An 8,399-nucleotide genomic window follows, 5' to 3' on the forward strand; every position below is an offset into this window, starting at 1 on the left:
TTCCAGCAAGATAACATTACATGTTCCCTCCTATTTTTATTTTATTTTATTTTGTTATCAATGTGTATTCATTTGTATTCATTTATTGGGTTGAGCGTTTGAGTAAGGTCACCCTCTTCTGAATGCAAAATACGTATGCCAGTCTCGAGCATTTATGACAATAGGAGGCTAATGGAAAGTTTGTTTTTTTTTCTAGGAATTTTCTATTACATTTACTGGGTGAATTGTGAGCTCGTGTCTGAAGGTCTCAGCCACTAAAATTGAAATTCTTAAACTCCAACGATGTGCCGTTGCCCATTTAAGACTTTGCAGACCTTGCTGGCAATCAGGAACGCCCCCTAAAGGCCAACTCGGGGTAATTCAGCGCAGTTCCAGACCTCCCCCAGAACGAGGCTGGGTTTCCATTGGAAGTCTTCGCTGCATTCCGCTTCATTCATGCTGAGAAGCAGCAGTAGATAAGATACAGTGTATCAGGGAGCGAGTACACCGATAAGGAAAAGAAATATCCACGAGTTTGGGAATGTAATTATGGCAAGGATAACCAATTCAGGATCAGTTTTAATCGGTAAGTAACGTGGTTTGCCTTTTATTCCCCGTCTGTTAAATGATTTTGGTGTTTTTTTAAGCACTCGGAATTCAGCCTTCCTCTTTCCGCCGGTGTCTCCCACAGTGGTAATCCTGAAATGTTCTGCAGTTCTTGGGGATGGTACAAGGCATGCTCTTTCGGGGGCTGAAGTCCAGGAATGCAGTTTTCAGTACAGTACGTAAGATGTGTATAAAAGTTTGCAAAACATGGAGCTGTTTCTATTTATTTATTTATTTATTTAACATAACTTATCCTGTTCAAGTCAGGAATAGGCTGCAGATTCTTATTTTGTAGGTAGTGATTGGGTGTACGGACTCCCATCTCGCACGCGGGGACTTCCTTACGAGAATGTGTTTTCTTTTTTTTTTTTTCCACCCTTACAAAAAAAGCTTACAGCGCAAACCTACAATCTACACGATTTAAACTAATTACAAAACACACTTTTAAAAAGGAAAACGTACATGGCTTGTTATAGAAACACAGTGCTTTCTGGAAAGCCTGCAATGGGTTTCTACATGTTGCAGTTTAATTAGAAACAGTTTACGCGTTTTTGCTTTTCTGGCATTTCAACCTTTCATAGCTGGAAGAATTTATCTCGGAGCGGTGTTATGCATGAGTGAAGCCGCAGACTAGAAAAGTTTAACCGGTTCTTGTTTAAAATGTAATGATGCAATAATAACAAACTGGTTACATTTGTTGCATCGCACCATTCACAGCAAGCATCACACCAAAGAGAAACAAACATATGCAATTGTTACATTTAACTGTTACATTTTCTGTATGTAGCCCACATTCCAGGACTTACGGGACCTTTGTTGGTCGTGGCTTGCTAAAACACGATACATTTGCCCTCGTAACAAAGATAAGGAACGCTGGCCGCCTGTTTGGTAACCATCTGATAGGATCGCCTATAAAAAAAAAAAAAAAAAAAAAAAAAAATACAAATACAGTATGAATAGTGTAATATTTTCCTTTTTTGATCTTTTTAGTAAGGTGTATTTGGGTAATGCCTGTGTTTATGTATCGAAATGTTTTAAACTGGACCTGCATCAGTACACTAGCACTCTTCTTACTTTACAGCAAGGATCTTCTGCCTAATTCTTGTGAAGCATAATTTCCCTGTAAATTAAGCAAAGCGAGAGACGCAACGCAATTGGGACATGCAGCTCTTTAATGCACTTTAAACCAGATTCGAAATACATCTAGCAAACTGCGACCTGATGATTACAGCCTGTAGTACAGTACATTAAAGGGAACTCGCATAGCCCGTTTGACATTGCTTCTAAAGTGTGTTGCGAATATTAGATATCCTGCATTGTTTTTATTACATTGAATTCAACGTATTAAATACGTTTTGCCATTTTATGCATGTGCCTCAAGGAGTTTCTGCATACATTTGAAATAATAATAATAATAATAATAATAATATATGTAATTAATTACGCTAACGATTCTTGCGATTGCTAAGACCATTTGCAAACGTCGGTACAAAAGTTTACCAAGGTCCCCCCCCCCCCAAGCCCCCCCCCCCCCCCCCCCCCCCCCCCCCCCGCCGCCTCCGCCGCCTCCCTTCAAATTAATCAGGATGGAAATTTGATTAAACAGAAGCCTACTTGCTCTCAAGATGACAAAACATGATGTACACAAGCTTTCAAATCTCCGCAAAGAGACACACCACGGTTAATTGACAGCTTCTGCTCTCAACTTGTGGCATCTCTGCCTGTTTGATGTGGTTAAGCACGTTTAGCTCTTGGAGATGCCTCCAAAAGATAACATTGTTTAACAATGCGCGTTGTCGGCTTTATTTAACGAGACAGCTATCTTTAGACCTAGTGTATAATAATAATAATACTTATTAAATGAAGGCTAACGGGACGTGTTATTGATAGCTGTAATACAAACTGGTACAAACACCATGGGAAGAAACGACTCGTGTGTCTGTAAAGTGTTCTGTAGTTTGAAACAGCAACTCGGAATGTGCTGGTAATGGATTGAAGATACAGTGGCTGACGAGAAAAAGCCACACCTGATGTCAGTCAGTCAGTTCTCTCTCTCTCTCTCTCTCTCTCTCTCTCTCTCTGGGAATGCATTGCACTAGCGGTCGTTTCTGATTCAGCTTTTTAAAATCTTGTTTGTATGAGAATTCCGAGGCAGCCAGATTATTAGCAAAAAGCTTGCAGCGTAACAGTTACAGAAGTTTAGTAAATATTGCAAATACAATAATATTAATACAGTACTCTTGCATATGCCTTCTTTCTCGTGTTTGTGCAGCGTTTTAACACTTGCAGTGTATAGTTTGTGTTTGCACGCTTAGCGGCAACCACAAAGTGATCGACGTGCTGCATTCTGTTCATCTGTGCGCTTCTTCAGATCGTACCGTATAATTATCTATCCATCTATCTGTATGTAATTATTTTTTGCTAAATCAGTTTATGCTTTAATTTGATATTTCAGAGTAATGGTAGCGTGAATTGGTACATCGTACTATTCCATTGAAACTGATCAGTATGTTCGTTACTCCCCTCCCAAGCCATGTTTACAGATATCATGAAATTGTTTGAAACATGTAATGTATTTATATATATTAATCATTTTTATAGCCCTGGTTAAAACAAAAACATGGGTTGGTTATTGCAATCTGAAGCTGGAGTTGAGCACAACTGACATCTACCAAACTCAGATGGAATTTCAATGGAAATTAGATTGACAGTATTTTTTTTTATTTTTTTATAAATATTTTTTATAATTTTCTCCCAAATTAGAATATCCAATTATTGTTTAGGCTCAGCTCCCCACTACCACCCCCACGCTGACTGGGGAGGGCGAAGATTAACGCACGCTGTACTCCGTATGGTGCAGCAGACCCAGAGCTACAGCGTCGGAAGACAGCGCAGCTCTGGGCAGCTTAGAGGCAAGCCCCGCAGGCACTCGGACAATTGTGCGCCCGCCCCCTGAGTGCTCCCATCCACTGTCGGCAGTGGAATAGCGTGAACTTGAACCGACGATGTCCAGGCTATAGGGATCATCCTGCAGTCCACTCGGGAGCCCCGGATTGGCAGCCTTTTAAAGTAGTGAGTGTGCCTGCTCTTACAACTCGTTGGTGTGGTTATGTTTCTCGGGGAATTCTCAGATCCATCCTGTTTGCTCATCTGTCGGCTTTAGGTTGGAACCACATTTAAACTGACCTTGGGTTTTAAGAATCCACAATTTACAAACTGGAAAAACAAATACTTTTTGATTCAGTAATTAAATTTGTGTTCAAGCAGGGCTAGGTATCTGAAAACAGAAATAGACTTTATGCAAAAATTCTGATAGATGCCTTGTGCAGAGATGCGTAATTGGATTGTGTAGTGTGTGATCTTTATCGTTATTGTATTAGAAATTGTCCCACTTTAACAACTTGTGTTACTGTATCCTCCATAGTTGAAAAGCATGTCTTTTCTTTTTTAAGAGAATATGTTTTTCCCTAAATCCCATTTTATCCATTAATTATAGGGCTTTTCTATGCAATGTTAAACACCAGTTTGCCTTTGATAGGGCTTTTCATTTATACTTTACTGATCAGGGGTTCACAATTAAGGCTCATGTTGTCTGTGGAAGGACTGGGTTATTTTAGATATCACTGCAAAGCTAAAAAAAAAAATAAATAAATACATTGAGTGCTCTAACTTGCTGGGGTATCTGCAGGTAGGTTCCACAGGAAAAATTGCGTTCATGAAAAGGTGAGAAGACTGTGTGATGTGTTTCTTAACAAAGATAGTGAGGGATGTGTTAGTTACCATGAACATAAATAACAACGCGGGGTTCAGAACCTGTACTGGCCAAGATGCCTGGGGATAAAAGGATGTATGTTTTCAACACTACCACTAGATACTTTTATACAGGCGATTTTACAGAAGCTGATGTTTCTTAACTTTCTTCCTTTACAATTGTGTTGGTTGCCAAGGGAATATTAATACTAAGTCATAGTAATATATCAAAGGTTTACTGCATTGGAAGTATTCAAGTTTCATTTCTTACCCAGTTATCATGGCAAGAGTGAATGTAAATACATCTCTCTCTCTGTCATGAATTGACAATTTATTCAAAAGCAGCTTAGTTAATACACTGTGCTTCAAAGCACTTCACACCATAGTAGCCCTTTGTTAATTTTAAAATTCAGTGAGGTCAGGGATTAAATTACTGTGAAACTCAAACATTTTCTGAGAAGTATATGTTGCACCGTACTGAACTACATGATCGCAAACAAAGTGATTAACTCGTTGTTAGCTTTGCTAAACAGTTCTGTAATACTAGTGCTCCATGTTTGCAAATAAAAATGATATCCTCAAAAAAAAAAAAAAAAAAACTTTTTTTCATTTTTTATTATTCCATTTAAAATTTCCATTGGAATGCTGCTGCAAGACAAATATTTTATTTGAGTCAAATAAAAGTGCCTAAGTACTGTTGAGTTCTAGATAAACTGGTTGTAAATACACTGCACTCTGTTTATAAGAATCACATCCATCCCAGATGATTTCATTCTTAAAAGCAGACCGATATGATTACAATTAGCAAAAGCATGCCTCCACGCACCAGCAGTTTAAATACAGTATACAAATGTCAATGGTGCGCAATCACAAGAAGTCCTTGTGGCTAAGCAGCTTGCTCTATGCTCACGATTATATTTACCCTGCGCAATTAGGCTGCAGTATACTTGAAGTGATCATCTTGTGAGGGTGCCTAATTTAATTACCACTGTGGTGTTACATCTAGTGGCCTTTGAATTAAAATGACATTACAGTACAGTGTTTTACTGTCAGGACTACCACTGCATTTAGCATTTGTGGTTTTTTTTCAGTTGCGATGCAAATCTCACAATTTTTCACTAAGTGGAGATGCAAAGCTCCGCAATCCCCCCCCCCCCCCCCAGTGCTTTACTCAGTATGTATTCAATAAATGTATGTTCAGTGACCGAGAACACCAGAATCACCTGTACAATGCAGTCAGTGTCTTTCTTTTTCCTGTCATGTCGACACACGTAAACTGCACAATCTGCTTTTTTTTAAATTTTTTTTTATTTTACTGGGGGTCGCTGCGGACCAGGGATTAGACTGCACATGCTGTGTACATGCCTAATCACGACAGATGTGATCAAATTCAAATTTTAAAAAAGCAGCTTTGTTGGTTGTACACATCATTGCACTTGATACAGTGTCGTATTACATGTGGTCAGTTTGCCCCGAAATGATTCTTATGAGTGGATTGCTTGATTTTTTCAAGCAGAGTATTTTAGCATTGTTAGTATAGGAATGATTTTGACCCAGTGGTTTTGATCACTGTATGTAGTTGATTCTTATCAGTAATTATTATAATTCTGTCTTTATTTAAAACTGAACAAAATTGTGTGACAATGCAGCTTTAAGCCCAAATGTGCAGTACTGCTTAAGCTGATCAGTTTCCTAGTAGGATGTCTACAATATAGCTGATTCTTTTGGGACTTTGTGAGTTGCCTCCTGTAATCTAAACTAAGTAATTCTGTCTGGTGTCTTCTAAATTCATCTTTCTCTAAATCACTATGCTGTTTATAAATTCTCCTGTTGGAGCATATCATGATTTACAGGTCCTATTATTGTGAAGAGAGGGTATCCCTTATTTGGAGTTGTAGCCTCAGAGCAGTTGGAAAGATTCCATTGCCTTACCACTGGGACACGCCGTGGTTAGAAACATACCTGTCATTCTTTGGGAAAACAGTTTAGTGATTCAGACAAAGATCAAGAACTTGTGCAGTGTCTGTTTGCTCAAGCAAGACTGGGTGTGGTGTGCAATTTTTTAATTTTTTTTTTTATTTCGATTACTTCCCCCTCTCTCCTACAAACTGGGTCGTATTTATAGCCCTGGGAACTGACCAGACATCTCTTCAAGTGGCTTCCAAAAATAAGTTTATCTGTTTGCTGTTTCCTTTGCAATAGCATAGTTTCTACACAATTATGTCCCACACATTCTGTTTTGAGTGGATGTGAAATATACATGTATTCTGTATAAATACAGTATATTTCCCAATGTGTGTTACACTGAATGTTCCAGTTGTGGCTTATGCTTACTAGGGGAAAAGGTAGATCAAATCAGCCAAGTATCTTGACTGCTACCCTGAGACTTTTAGTTAAGTAACTTCAGTGAAAAGTAAATACAAATCTGCATACGTGTATATGTTATATTAGGTTACTGGCTTTTGATGTAAAAGAAATAAACAGATTCACGCAGCAACACTTTTTTAATACTTGTAAAACAGTGATGTCATCCATTTATAGACGGGTCAGACAATCAAAAGAGAATGCTCTGTGAATCCAGAGTGCTGTGAATCATTATCAAGTCTTTACTAGGCAAAATGTTTGTGGACTTGCACTGTATTATGATTATGAGAACATCTGCTCACTAAATGTGAGAGAGAAATGTGTTAACAGTGGTAACACCAATTAAACTAATTTTTATACAAACTGGGTCAGTTCTTTAGCATGCATTTTTGTAGCACCCTACCAACTTAACTAAAATCTGAGTGGAAAATTCTAAATTACTTAGAAAATTGATTACATTTTGGAGTTCTTCTGCACTTGTGAATCGGTTTTTCTCATTAAAATGTTATTTGAAAACATGCATATGATTGTCTTTCTCTGTGGACGAATAAAATATATTGTTCCAGCTTTAGCAAAAAAAAAAAAAAAAAAAAAAAAAAGATGCACGCATCTATTTATAAATGAGTGTTTCAGCAGATACTGTAATACAGTTGTGTCTAGTATGTGCTTCTTGTTTTGAAGTAAGACTAACAAAGCAGTTTAGGAGACAACCTTGTCAAGGGAGATCACATTAGTGAGGAAACAAAAAAAAAATCAAGTATTTAGTTAACGCGATCTCAAGCTGTAGAGGAAACATTACTTGAAGAATGTCATAGACTTGTCTGGCAATATGTGTTTAACATTTCTTAAGATAGTAAAGAGATGTTCATTTTAAGTTATAATACCAGATTTGTCTTTGGGTGAACGTTTGGGTTGGGGTGTGTGTGTAGTTTTAAGAAGCTCCACAGTAAGGCTCCTCTCCCCAGGTTTCTTGAGCTGACTGGAAAGAGAATTGCTGAACTGCCAATGAGATGATTTTCCAAGGCTCCAGGAGTGTTGGAAAGTGGTTTAGTAGTTGAGAGAGATCTTACTGAACTGAGGAAAGAGATTTCATTGCAGCCAAAGTGCTTAGTTTACAAGAAACCTGGTCAATGCCGTAGGAGCGAGCTTCACGCAGCAGTAAAGTTGATAGATTTTTCAGTTTGACAGCATTTAACTGGGAATATTTCCTGTAACAAGACAACAGCTTTTAATCCCCTCCATTATCTGTTTTGAATTAGAACTTATTTTTCATTTAGAGGGAGAGGGGTGAATGATTGCAGTAATCTTCTAATTGATATCTCATTAAGAGGTTCTAAATAATATATTGATTTTAGCAGAGAGCAATATAGTTCTTTCACGAGGGAGAGCTGGGTTTCATTGAAAGTTTTGAAACATTTATCAAAGTCCCTGACTACTGCTGTAAGACAGGTTTTATTTTAAACTACCTGCCTTAGTTTTGCACCAGTCTTCAACACATTTTTTATCATGCATTCCTAGCCTCTTTCACATTGGCACTCCTACCTGGGTCCAGACCTGGGTCCTGGCTGCCCTGGTCACAGTCCTGCATAGTGTGAAACCACGTATCTGGGTCTTACCTGGGTGGACCCGAGTTGCAGCGAACCACCTCAGGATGTGGGTCGACACGCTGTGACCCGGATTGAGTGAGCCAAAATGCATGA

General features: G+C 38.4%; 1 protein-coding gene across 3 annotated transcripts in view; it reads left to right on the forward strand.

The window, feature by feature from the left end:
* The first annotated feature begins 418 nt into the window (after window positions 1–418).
* LOC121298001 (plexin-A1-like) overlaps window positions 419–8,399 on the forward strand; it is a 202,587-nt gene continuing 194,606 nt past the window's right edge. For 2 of the 3 annotated variants that reach the window (XM_041224676.1, XM_041224679.1), the window contains exon 1: window positions 419–565. The gene's annotated coding sequence lies outside the window, so the exon portion shown is untranslated. Of the gene's footprint in view, window positions 566–670; window positions 761–8,399 lie in introns of all 3 variants that reach the window. The other variant, XM_041224678.1, reaches the window with a different exon arrangement.

This window comes from Polyodon spathula, chromosome 23, assembly GCF_017654505.1.
Source record: "Polyodon spathula isolate WHYD16114869_AA chromosome 23, ASM1765450v1, whole genome shotgun sequence".
Classification (NCBI taxonomy): domain Eukaryota; kingdom Metazoa; phylum Chordata; class Actinopteri; order Acipenseriformes; family Polyodontidae; genus Polyodon; species Polyodon spathula.